This window comes from Aythya ferina (genome assembly GCF_964211825.1).
Source record: "Aythya ferina genome assembly, chromosome: Z".
Taxonomy (NCBI): domain Eukaryota; kingdom Metazoa; phylum Chordata; class Aves; order Anseriformes; family Anatidae; genus Aythya; species Aythya ferina.
In genome coordinates, this window is record NC_140299.1 from 69,216,453 (window position 1) to 69,228,984 (window position 12,532).

At 55.0% G+C, this 12,532-nt stretch overlaps 1 long non-coding RNA gene across 1 annotated transcript; it reads right to left on the reverse strand.

Moving 5' to 3' along the window:
* Positions 1–5,877: 5,877 nt before the first annotated feature.
* Positions 5,878–12,344, reverse strand: LOC311427445. The gene is made up of 3 exons (XR_014687368.1): positions 12,299–12,344; positions 7,016–7,772; positions 5,878–6,142 (listed from the first exon to the last, which is right to left on the reverse strand). It is a non-coding gene; the product is annotated as an uncharacterized lncRNA (long non-coding RNA).
* Between the last annotated feature and the right edge of the window lie 188 nt (positions 12,345–12,532).

A 12,532-nucleotide genomic window follows, 5' to 3' on the forward strand; every position in this document is an offset into this window, starting at 1 on the left:
AACCAAGCGGGCAGAGCATGGGACTGGGGTTCATCCCAAACTCAGGGGGCTCTTATTGCCTTCCTGCCCTTCACAGGCTTGAAAACTGCCCCTGAGGAGGTGTGTTTAGTGATGTCCCTAACTGCAGTCACTGCGGTGTTTCACCAGGACAGCCAGCCAGCTTCAGCAAGCAGCCTGCCCGTGCTTCCCAAAGCCAACCAAGCCAGACCCCTGCTTCGTGTTCACCACTCTCAGCACCTGCCCAGCCACCAGAAGTGCAGGGAGGAGCGGTGAAGCTCTCCGTGGTGGGGTCCAGCTCGCCCAGAGCCGGCAGAGGGACACAGCCCGCGCCTGGGAGCATTACCTCCAGCACAGAGGTGCTGGCTGCTGGCACCGGGATGCTGCAGTAAGAGCTTGCTGATTGATTTAATTTTTTTTATTTTTTTTTTTCCTCCACCCTTCTCTGGAGAGGGAGAGAAATGGCTTGGTCAAAAAAAAACATAAAATAAAATAAAATAAAATTGGCAGGCTCCCATGCAAAACGGAGATGGGCCAGGAAGTCCTCCCTGCAGTAGCACCCCACCTATCAAATGCCCCATTTTTTTTTTTTATTTATTTTTTTTTTTCCAAACCACAACTGGAATAGAAAAAAAAAAAAATCAAATGGGAAACAAAACAAAACAAAAAATGGCATTTCTGTCCGATCTCCTTTCTGTGGGATTTAGTGATGGCTCTTAAGGAAAAGCAGTGACGAGTCCTCACAGGGAGGAGCACCAAGGAGGTTTGGGGTCCCATCGTCACCCCTGGGGCAGGATGTGCTCCACCAGCACGTTGTCCCCAGTGACCTTGTCCTCCCAATCCCAGAGATCTGTAGCCCAACAAGGTCTGTGAGCCAGAGAGGAGAGCAGCACACCGCTCCTGCCACGTGCTGCTGCAGGTGCTCCCTACCCACACTCCGTCCACACCAGCCTCAACATTTCTACTGCAACCCCTTGCAGAGCCAGAAAGCTGGCAGTGTATTTCCATCCAGCACGTAGATAAAAGAAGTAAGGCCAATGGAACAGCTGGCCACTAATCCAGGTGCCAGTCTGGCACGCAGGATCAACAAAGAGGCTGAAAACTTCTGTCGAAGTCAGCTGTGAGGCATGGTATGGCCAAACAAACTTGTTTTTCTCAGTTTTTCTTCCGTTTAGAAAAAAAAAAAAAAACAAACAAAAAACAAACAAAAAAAAAAACAAAAAAAAAACAAAAAAAAAACAGGATGGGATTACTGCTTCGATCAAATAAAGGGAACGGGGTTTCAGTTACGTAATCAGGTTTCCTCAATGCATTTTTGATTTATCACCTGATGTTTTGGTAAGACCCATGCTTTATGCAAAAGAAACAGAGCTTAAAAAGCAGCTTGGTGACCTTTCGGGAAGCGGCTGTTACAAAATCTACGCGGAGTTTGCAGATGGCAGAGACGCGGTGGCAGAGCAAATAATAGCTCTCTGTTACAGGAGGCTCCGGGTCTGAATAAATCGCTGCAGCCTGATGAAATTAACTTTAACAAATAAATGACAGAAAGGCAGCCGGGGCCAACAACGCCAGATGTGAGCTCTGCCTCGCAGAGCGGGGCTGCTGGCAGGCCGAGGCGTGCCCGTGGGTAGCACCACGAGCTGGTTGTGAGGCAGCTGCTGGGGATAAGGCAGCCCCAGATGTGAGCAGGGGGGTGACGACACTCAAACAGAGGGATCCTGCTTCTGTGCACTTCTGCTCGGGGGCACGCTGCAGCAAAAGGGGCGGCTCAGCCGTGTCCCTCAGTCCTTCAGGCAGCCACATCCCTGCTTTGCTCCTTTTTTTTTTTTTTTTTTTTTTTGCCTGACACTGGGCATGTCTCTGGGGATGTGCTATCGGCAGCTTTGCAGGTAACTTTGGCAGCTCCGTGTTGTGGCAGTCTGTAAACTGTCTGTGAACTAAAATTAAAAATTTGCTGTTTTAAGCCCTGGCACCCATTTTACCAGGGCAGAGTGTGCCGAGGGAGCTTGGCCGGGCAGTGAGATACATGTAAAACACCCGGCGTGCAGGATGTTTGAGCAGGGCAGGGCGGGCATGAGCTGGGACGGATCTTGTCCTCTGGGCAGATAGTTTCAGCCCAAAGGACTCACGCCTGTCCTTGTTAATCTCATCTTCCAGATCTCCGTGCTCAGGGCATCCCCCCCGTTTCTGGGTGCTCACCCAGTGTGTGTCTGTCTGGATGCCACATCGCAGGCCTCAGGTGAGGCAGCCCCAGCCTGGGAAGTGGAAGCAGGCAGGCATCTGGTTTTCCCAAACCAGTTCTTCCTGAACTCCCAGCCCGGAGCTAAGCCGCTTTTTCCCCCTCTCCCTGGGAGGAAGGGAACAGACCCCATAAGCACCTCGGACGTTTTCCAGCAGGACATTTACGCAAGGCCCTCTGCAGCCTGCCAGGGCCGCACCACGTGGCCGGAGAGATGATGAACAGAGCGGGTCCCTGGGGACACGGGGGATCTTGGCAGCTCGGGGTGGGGAGGAAGGCAGATAAGCCCCTAAAATGCCTTCTGGGCTGGGGGGAAGGCAGGACAGCTGCGGGGCTTTTGGGGGAGAAGCCCGAGAGACTGTGAAACACGAGGCTGGTGGGAAGCCCCCCGGCTGGCCCCCGGCAGGAGGAGCTGGCACACTGAGCAGCTGGGGAGTGGGAACGGAGCCACCCCAGCCCCACTGTGCTGCTGCTGCCCCCACATCTGCCCCACAGCCCCCCGCAGGGCTGCTGCGTCCCATCCCCAGCCGGCCGCCCGGAGCCACAGCCGGAGCTTGCAGGGCGCAGTTGTCAAGCCCTTATCTCTGTTGTGATTATTCTCCCCACCACCACCTCCCCTCCGCATTCCTCAAATAGCAACATTTGTTTTGGAAATTCCTCTCCTGAGCGGTTTCGGGCTTGAAATCTGGGAGGGAGCTGGTGCGGGATGGGGTCAGAGGTTGCGCTTGCCCTGGTGCTGCACGGCAGAGTCCCGGCGACGGCTGGTGCCCGCTGGGGTGGCTGAGGGACAAAAGGACATCGCCATCCTGTGCCCCAGCCCCACAGCCACCAAGCACATGATGTACATTGAGTGTCCAGAGCCGAGCGGGGAAGGGGCTGCTGCCTGCTCACACATCTTTCACCCCCGGGCAGCTGCGCGGTGTCATCGGCCCCGGAGAGACGGCTGCAAACGAGGCACGCAGGGAACGTCCTGACCCGAAGCAGACGTGGCGGGGGAAAGGGTTTTTGGCACGGGACTGAGCAGCTGTGCTCCTAGCCCCAGCACGATGGCAGCTTGTGGGGCTGGGGAGCCCACCGGGGAGGTCTGTAGGGTACATTTCTGGGTGTCTTCCCCCTGGGGCTGTCGCACGTGGCAGGAGCCCAGGCAAACCCGGGGGGTGGCGGAGCGTGGTGGAAGGAAACGATGCCCTGCACAGCGGGGAAATCCTAGGGCAGAGGAAGCCCGAGTTGAGACATTTCTTGGGCAACATCCAGGAAGTAAATCTGCCTCGCTTCACTGCAAACAGGGAGTTTTAGCAAAAATATGGCGGGGCGGCTGACAAGGCCAGGGGGTGGTGGTCGTGCTGGGGAGAGGACCCTGGGACGTGCAAGCCCCAAGCACGGGCTCTGCCATCATTTGGGATGGCGGGCAGTGATGCCTTGGAGGATGGACGCAGGGCAGGCTTGTGGTCACTTGGGCTGGAGCCTGACAGCAGCCCTGTGATGCGCCCTGAGGAGGAGCAGGACCTCCCTCGAAGGAGGCTCCTGTTCCAAGCAGACCAGTATTTACACAGCACTTACTGGTGGTGAAACGGAGCGCTTAGAGAAACGCCGGGGGACTTCCCCGCACCCCAGCAGTGTCGTTCGTCACCGAGACCTGCTGCCCAGGTGGGTGATTGGAAGCTGCTCACACAGCCTGTGTGAACTGAAACGTTCCGGCAGGAAACCCATTTTGCTGCACGTGTGGCTTTTCTTCCAAGCTGCGGGCTGCTTTGAATGCCAGAGAGGTTGACAGAGTTCGTGCTGCCGGTGTCACCGCGCCGTTTCTTGCTCCAGGCAGGGGCACAGCCTCTCTGCCTGCCTGTGCACAAGGAGGAACAGCACCCAATCCCCTGCAGAAGCAGCGGGTAGGGCTTGCACCCCTGCTGCTACCAGCAGCCTGCAGCTCCCCACCGTGTCCTCCAGGTGGGTTTCCTGCAGGCACTCCCCATTTTGCAAAAAGGGATTCCCACATTTAGCTGGCAAAAAATAATAATAATAATAAATAAATAAAAGCTGATTCGATTCCCTCTTGGGCAGGCAGGCTGCCTGCTCCCAGGCCTGCTGCGTGCCCCCCACCCCGGGCAGCAGAGCCGAGGGGTCTGCAGGCTCCCCGCGCAGCGCAGCGCAGTGGCAGGGTGCTGCTGACTCACGCCTGCGGGTTGCTGGGGAAACTGCAGTCATCACCACTGGAATATGCTGTCGCACGCTCACTTCTGCAAACCCTGCACTGCCAGGCCCAGAAAAAGGGAAAAAAAAAAAAAAAAAAAAAAAAAAAAGCAGCCGCAGGAGTCCAAGCCCTTCGGTGGGAAGCGGTGCTCGGTCCCGCAGCGGTGCTGCAGGGAGAGACCCGCCCTGGCAGTGCTGTCTGCAAGGTGGGGGCCCTGTACCCACTGCCACCCCCCATGAGGGCCCTGCAGGGTGGGAGAGCAGCATCTGGGAGAACAAGGCAGATCTGACCTTCAGGAGGACGTTGTTCTCTGTTGGAGGACATTGGTTCTGCTCCAGGGCAGCCGGATCTGGGGCTGGGGTTAGCGTGCATAGAGCAGGGGGTGTGTTAGGGGCCTCCAGGGCTCCCTGCTCCCCCCACTCCCTGCTGGTATTGCCAGCTGGTTGTCTCGCCCTCACCGAACATCCGAAGGACTCACCCTGTGGCAGGTCCCCCTGGGCCTGTGACTTGCCCAGCTGAGTCATTCCTTTCTTCTGGAGCACGGTGGTGACCACAGGCAGTGAGTCACCTGCGCCCTTCCACCGAGACGCAGGGCACGTCCCAGCAAGGACAACCCCTTGGTCACCTCTCAGGGCAAACCTACCAGGGCAGAGGGCCTCCAGAGGGGCGTTGGTTCACCCTGGCGGTGTTCCCTTGAGAAACGAGAGGCTCCAGCTGATGCCAGGTGGCATTACATGTCGCTGCGTGGGGACGTGGCCACGGAGGAGAAGGGGCTGGAGAGGGCAAGCCAAGTTTCTGGGTGCCCACCCCAAGCAGGAGCCTCACCATGCCCCTCCGCACCCCACCACGGGCCCACCTCGACCCACCTGGGGACAGGAACCCAGCCCCTACAGCCACCCTCCGGACCCTCTCAGCCACCAGGCACAGCACCAGCATTTCTCCCTGCCACGTCTCCTGTCCTCCAGCTGAGCTCTGACTCATCAGAGCTTCCTTCCTCCCCAAAATTATTTATTGCATAAATAATGGCTGCTTTGGAGCAAGGCTAACAATGGACCGGGCAAGCCTGCCCCTCGGGGTGTGGAAGAGGGCCACATGTTTCTATCCCTCTTCCTCAAAAGCATCACCTGAAAACCTTGGTGTTTCTGACATGGGGGGGGGGGGGAGGATTCCCACCTGTCCCGCCCCTGTTTTGGGCTCTGTTTTCTGGGAGTCCTGGCTCAGTTCACCTCAGGCTCCCCGAGCTCTGCGCAAGCAGATGCAGAGGCTGGATGTAAGTCATTCCTCATGCTGACTGCAAACCCCTGGTTGACTGAAATCCCTGAAAACAAACACACATCTGTGTTCACATTCAAAGACAGAAACAATTTTCAGACCTGGTGCTAATAAAGGTTGCTGATCTGTGTTTGGGAGAAGAAGAGGAAAATGAAAGAGGAGAAAAGCAGAGGCGGCTCTCGAATAAGTGGATCTTTTAGTCATAAAATGCCTGGATAGCTCTTGAGTCCTCTTGGCTCTTCGAGCAGAGAGGAGACAGATGTTGCCGATGCTCCGCTGCTTTAGCTGCTGGTCCAAAATCTGTGCCTGGACCTGATTAAGCTGAAATCCTTCTCTTATATCTTCTCCAAAGTATTCCATCTATGGTCATGTGAATGCGCTACACAAAGGAGACCAAAGAAGAAAAATCTTCCCCATTGTAACATTTCTGGATGAGGAACAAGTACCTATGGGAAAGAAATCAGGCCAAGGTCCTTGTTCTAAGACCAGGGTCTCCTATCTTCCATCCCCCCACCAGGCTGCTCATAACGGAGAGCAAATGCAAAAACCAGAACACAGGGAGAAATGTAATTAATTTGTTTTGGGATTTTGGGCTGGAAAAACAAAAACAGAAAGGGGTTCCTTTGTTAGCAAAGGCTGTGGCTTCTTTTGTGAGCAGCTTCCATGTGGTCGCTGGTTGCACATGAGTAAGTGATTATCCTGTTTCAAGTAACATCCAGGAAACCGAAAAAGCACCAGACATAATGGCATTGCAATGTCCTAACAAATCAAATTTCTAACCCCTGCTGTCAGAGTTTTAGCATTGCTGGGGCGACAGCACAAAATAAGGGCAGAGATCCTCCTTCAGGGGAGATGAGTGACTTCTGCTAACGTGTAAGCCCGCGGGCTGCTGTAGCAGCAGCAGGGCTGCTCCGTCCCAACGCGGCACCGTGGCTGGAAACAGCCACCAGCACGGCCGGCACAGAGGGCACACGGCGTGGCCAGGGACCCCGGGCCTCCAGGAGAGCATCACCCAGCGGAAGGAAAGTATGAAAGCAAGCTGGCAGAGAGCAGATGATGCCAAGAGGCTCCCATTTCGGCTGAGAAAGGAGCAGGCTGTGCTGCCTGACGCTGGCCCTTCGCATGTGCTGGGGGCGGGGGTCCTCAGAGGGAGCAGGAGAGGCGGTGCTGTCTGCACCGTGCCCCTCAGGTTCCCTGGCAAAGGAAAGATTTTACTGAAAGCAATAAAAAACAAAAATATTCAGGCTCAATCCACAACACAGGAGTCAACGGGAGTCAGATTATTTTTTTTTTGCCTGTAAATCCCTTGTGATGCTTACCAATAATAAGTTGACTGAGGAGTAGCACTTCACACAGCAGGGGTGTCCCTGAGACACGACGCTGCTGGCGATCTGGGTCAGCAATGGAGAAGCAACAGGGCTAATTCTTTGTGAAATACTTACCATAGCCATTCCTCCCGGCCTCTGACTGATGAATGCCATCACTGGATGCATTCCTTGAGCCCTGGGCAGGGTTTGTGAGAGGGGTGGTGGGGTGGAGCCCACGTGGCCCAGTGGGGCTGGCAGCGCGGGCAGGCTCTCCTCAGCACACACATCACACCAGGGGCACAAAATGCTTCTTTAAAGCCAGCAGTGGGTCTCAGGAACCATCCCCAGACCCTTGGCCGAGCCCCTGGGGTGGAGCCGTGACCCAAGGCCTGGCCAACCACCCCGAGCAGCTCGTGGTGGTTGAGAGGCTGAGAGCCTGGCCGTGGTGGGCGACCTGCCCTGTCAGCGCGAGCCAAGGCAGCACTTAGAGTCCACAGGTGACAAAGGGTCACCACAGGCGGATGCTGAGCACACGCCCAGGCAATTCTTGGGATACCAGCAGCACCAACCGGCCTGCTGAAGAGCACTGTCTCACGGGCTGGTGGCTCAAGAAGGACAGCTGAAGGACACGGCCACCCGCAGGGTGCTCCTCGCGACTGGCCAGCAGAGGAACAGCCCCCCTCGGGGCAGCTGAGGCAGAGACCCAGGTACCACGGGGAACAGCACGCCACGAGCTTCAAAATCCTTGACACCCGACGTCCGGAGATCCCTAGGACGAAGAAAAGAAGATGGCCAACGCAGTGCTTCCTCACGGCTTCGGGAAAATCTCCACTGAGATCTCGTTTAGAGAAACGAGAACAAAAGCCAAGCACACCTGCAGCATCGCAGGGAAACTCAGGTTGAAAGGGACCTCTGGTGGTGCCTGTCTCCAAACCCTGCTCACAGAAAGGATCACTTTGACAGCCTCCCAGCTCTCCAGCAGGACTCCTTTCTTCGTAGCACTGACACCAGACCCACGACCAGGGTGAGGCGGAGGAAGGCTGCCACCTGCCCACGCACCCGTGCCCCTCCTCGGCTACCTTTCACGTCACCCTGCCTTGCCCTGTCCGTAAAAACATCCCAAGATCACGACTTGGAAATGCACAACGGGCTGCAAGATGATCAACCCCACTCCACGTCCCCCAAAGAGTGTCGTTGTTCATTATTAGTCTCCAGTTACACAGAAATTAACCTTCTCACTGCATGCAGCCCTTAAAAGCGAAACACACACGTCAAATCTAACGCTGCCTGCGAACAACAGCCCCTTCAGCCCGATTTCTGATTTCACTTCTAACCCTGAAGTGGTTTTGACGTGAGTCAGATGTTAAAGTCACTCAGGCTGGCTGCGAGGGCCGGCTTTGGACCTGAAGCTGCGGTGTAGCCTTCCCCTCCAGCAGCACACGGTGCCACGTCCTGCTTTTAGACGGCCTCCCCTGCCCTGTATGCACCCAGAGAAGCGCCTGGCTGTCCCTACGCCACAAATCATTTACGACTTTAGAAAGCAGGCAGCTAAAGAAAATTGTGCAGGGGTGCCCGAGACGGCTGGTTTCGTGCGCCCCAGGGCCCTGCACTGGTGAACAATTGCACAGGTAGCTCCTGCAGACACGTTTCTCGTGAGGAAACATTCCTCCTGGTGGGAGCAAGGCAGGGCTTTGGGAGAAAACAAGTGCATCAGCACACGCCACAAGCTCCAGGCAAGCCAGGGGTGCCAGCACCCAACATTCACGTGAACCAGAGCCCAGGCCCCATCGCAGTGAGATCCGGGCCCTGTCCCTACAGCATGTGGCTAGATTTGGTCTGAAAGAGGATGTGAAACCTCCAGCTCAAAGGCTGCAGGTGGCCCATGAGCTAACGGAGGTGCAGAAAATCTCTGACCGCACTTGGGTTGTCCTTTCACCTCTCAAAAGGAGAAGTAAGAGTGGCTCCAGCTCTGACCAGGCTTGCACAGGAAAGCCACCTTCCAGGGAAGCAGCAGTTCCCACGGCTCTCCTGGGATGTCTGGAAAGTGTGGGGGCAATGCTGGGCAGCTCTTGGGACACCTCCAACAACCTCCCCCATCCGCAGAGCGCTGGCACTCTGCACAGCTGCCTGTCGGGAAGGTGGGTCCCATCACAAGAAAATGTGAATAAAGTAAAATAAAATAAAATAAAATAAAATAAAATAAAATAAAATAAAATAAAATAAAATAAAATAAAATAAAATAAAATAAAATAAAATAAAATAAAATAAAAACATTTGCAGTTAATGTCTAACTGCAGGAGTGGCCACTCAGCGTTACCTTGGCAGGCTGGAGGAATGGGCCAGAAGAAACTCTGCCAGAAGGAGAGGCAAATGCAAAGGCCTGTCCCTGGGGCAACATATCCCCATAAACCAGTGCAGGCTCTGCTCAGAGGTGCACGAGAAGAGGACACGCTGGGGGAAGCAGGTAGATGCTGCAGAAAGGGGAATTGCCAGCTGGACCTGGGCTGGGAGCTGGGAGTTGGACTGCAGAGCTTTGGAGGTGCCTCCCTAGCGAGGCCTCTCCACAGCCCCGTGTTACGGAGGGAGGGAATGCAGTTGCCTCCCTTTGGAGATCTCGGCTGTGCTCCAGTCTGAGACATCCCAAATGCCTGGGGCAGATCCGAGACACTACGTGCCTCCTTCACCCCTCCTGGCCTGCTCTCCGGTGCTGGGTGTTGTTCCTGCATGGCCTGGCAGAGCTGTGTGTCCCAGCAGGCTTGTCTGGAAGAAAGGTCGGAGATCCCAGGGCTGAGCTGGAGCTGGCCTCCTCGCACCATGCAGTGCTGTGGAGCAAGGACTGGACACGATCTCCTTCCCAGGCAGCTGGGGAATTAATATGACTGCTGCAACTCACAGCCCCTTAAGACTCTTTCGGAGGTTTTCTCTGCTGCCTCTTCAAGTGCTATTTCTGCTTGTGCATTCAGGATTTTATTGATGCAGAGCAGTGACTGAGCAGGCAGAGGAACCTGACGAGAGAGGAAAATGACTGCAGGCATGTACTAAAGCATTCAGCTCTTCCAGCTGAAAGAGATTTCTGCCAAGCGATTTTATAAGGAATGAGGCATTTTACAGGAAAAGCAGGGCCTCTGCTCTCATTTCCTTTCCCCTCTTCTCCGTGAACTTCAAAGAAAAGAGGGGTCAAAACAGAGGCCAGGCAACTGGAACCGAGTTCCTGAGCCCTACAGCCTAATTAGTCCAAGCTATGTTTCATTGGCTCACTCTCAGAGACAGGCCTGAACTACAAATCCTCCCCACAGTGTCACCAAAGTTCAGACAGAGCCCTCCCCGATGCCCAGCAGAGGGGATAACACCGTCCCCCTGAGCTGCTGGCCACGCACCCCTCACGCAGCCTGGCCTGCAGCTTGCCTCTCTAGCCGTGAGAAGCAAAGCTTGTTTCTATACAAATTTAATGAGCGCTTAGGACCGCATGCCAGTTTCGAGTCACAAGCCTCTCCCTGCAAGATGCAGGTCTCAGGGTTTTCTTTTTTTGGACCCATTAAAAATATTCTCAAGAACAGAGAGCCAGAAATGACACAGCCCGTCCCTCCTGCACAGTCACTCTCAAGACACTGGCCTCAGCAGGGTGCATCTTATTTTGAGACCACAGTAAGTGCACTTTGGCGGAAGGACTCATTTCCGGCCCTGTGGTCTGAAAGCTGAGAAAAGCAAAACCCCCACCAGATCGTAACTTGGAAAGCAGAGAAAGGACATCATTGTCGCAGCAAGTTCATGCGGCCCTCTGATGCTACAGCACTGCTCTCGGCCGTAGGGAACCAAGCCCTGCAGCTCGCAGGCTCACAAAACCAGGGCTGCAGGGAAAGCGAGGCCCTCCTGCTCCCCAGCCATCAGAGCAGGCTGGGACCAGCCAAAGGCACAGCTCACTGCTGGCTCGTCCCTCAAGCTGGTCTCCCAGGGAAGTGAGAGCAGGAGGAGTGCCGCAGAGGGCTGCACAGAGCACGGTACCGCCACCAAGTCCCCCAGCTTACACAACTTCCAAGAAATGGCAGTGTTTGTCAAAGACATTGTTTGCAGACAAACTGTGACTGAGCTCTTATTTGCTGAGGAAAGCTGGCTACTTTTGAATCAGGAAGGATCTGCATGTTATTTTTTCAAACCTTCTGCCAAGAGTAGAGGTAAAGTTCTCGCTGTAATATTTCTGACTCCATGTCACATGCTCAGCTTTCACTTGAAAGAACCATTCTGGGGCTGACAATGTCTGGGGGTTCAACTCCCAGTTTTACTGGGAGTCATTTGCACTGCCTGACTGCAGCAAGACTGTTTACCTCCTTTCGCATCTGTCTCTCAAGCCAGACGATAAATTCTGGATATTTTCTTTTCTCAAGTAACACACTGCAAGAGCTGGCAGCCAGCGCCTGCTGCCTGCAAGGACTTCTGGAGGTCTCCAGACGATCCTCTCTCAGTGCAGCCCCGCTGCCAGCTTGAGATCAGGCTGGCTGCAGTGGCGTCTCGCCACAAAGCCTGTGTCAGGGAGCCCGCACAGCCCGAGGTGCACGGGGACCTCTTGCCAGACGAAGTTTGCTGAGAGCTGTGACCCGCCTCGCAGAGAGGTTTAGCTGCAGTGTCCATCCCTGTCTGCTGCCACCGCGGAAGGCAGGCCAGATGGCGGACACACCACCACCACCACCCAGCCTGATAGCACGCTCCTGTGCTGGCCTCACCTTTCAGAAAGACGTCGGCCGGAGGGCTGTGGCAGCTAGGGATTAGGTGGCCTGTCTGTCTGTCTGTCTGTCCGTCTTTTTCTGCTCTGGGGCAGTAACGCACGAGGGAGGGAGGGCAGGAAAGCATCAGCCATTCCAGCTGAATTCACCTACAGAATTGAGTCAGACTTCTGCGTGCTGCCAGCACAAAAATAGCTGCCATGTTTGGATTTTACAGCCTGATGTAATTCAGCGTGGCTGAACTACTGACAGACAACTGGCTTTGCTTTGTTACAGCCTCGACCAGGGCTGTTTTCAAAACAACTTTAAGCAGATATACATTCACCTGTCACTGAAAACAAACATGCCTGGCATGGTTAGCTGATAGCTCTCCACAGTAATCCCCACACCTCCATAACAGCAGCTACGACAAAAGAGCTGGGATAGCTGAGAGGACACAGCAGCATGCAAAACATTCACCCTGCGCCTCGCTCAGTATTTCTTCAACTTTATGCTATTGGATTACTTTCTTAAGCACTCTGGGGACAGAGACAGTGAAGAACAGCTTTCATTGGCAAAGGCAGGCAATTTCTCACACTGTTCTGTTTTCCATGGCTCATCCAGCAAATTGTGCACCAAGCCTAAACAAACAGCACGGGACAAGCCTGTCTGAGAGGGGCTGACTACAGCAGATTTCACAAGCTCTTGTGCTGGCAGCCTGGTGCTGGTATCAGGCCCTTGCTGTGAGCGGGTGGGAAGTGCCCCACGCCGGGCAGATACGAGTGGCGAGACCCTCGTTGTGGCCAGCCACCCGTGCGAGGAGCTTCCTTCC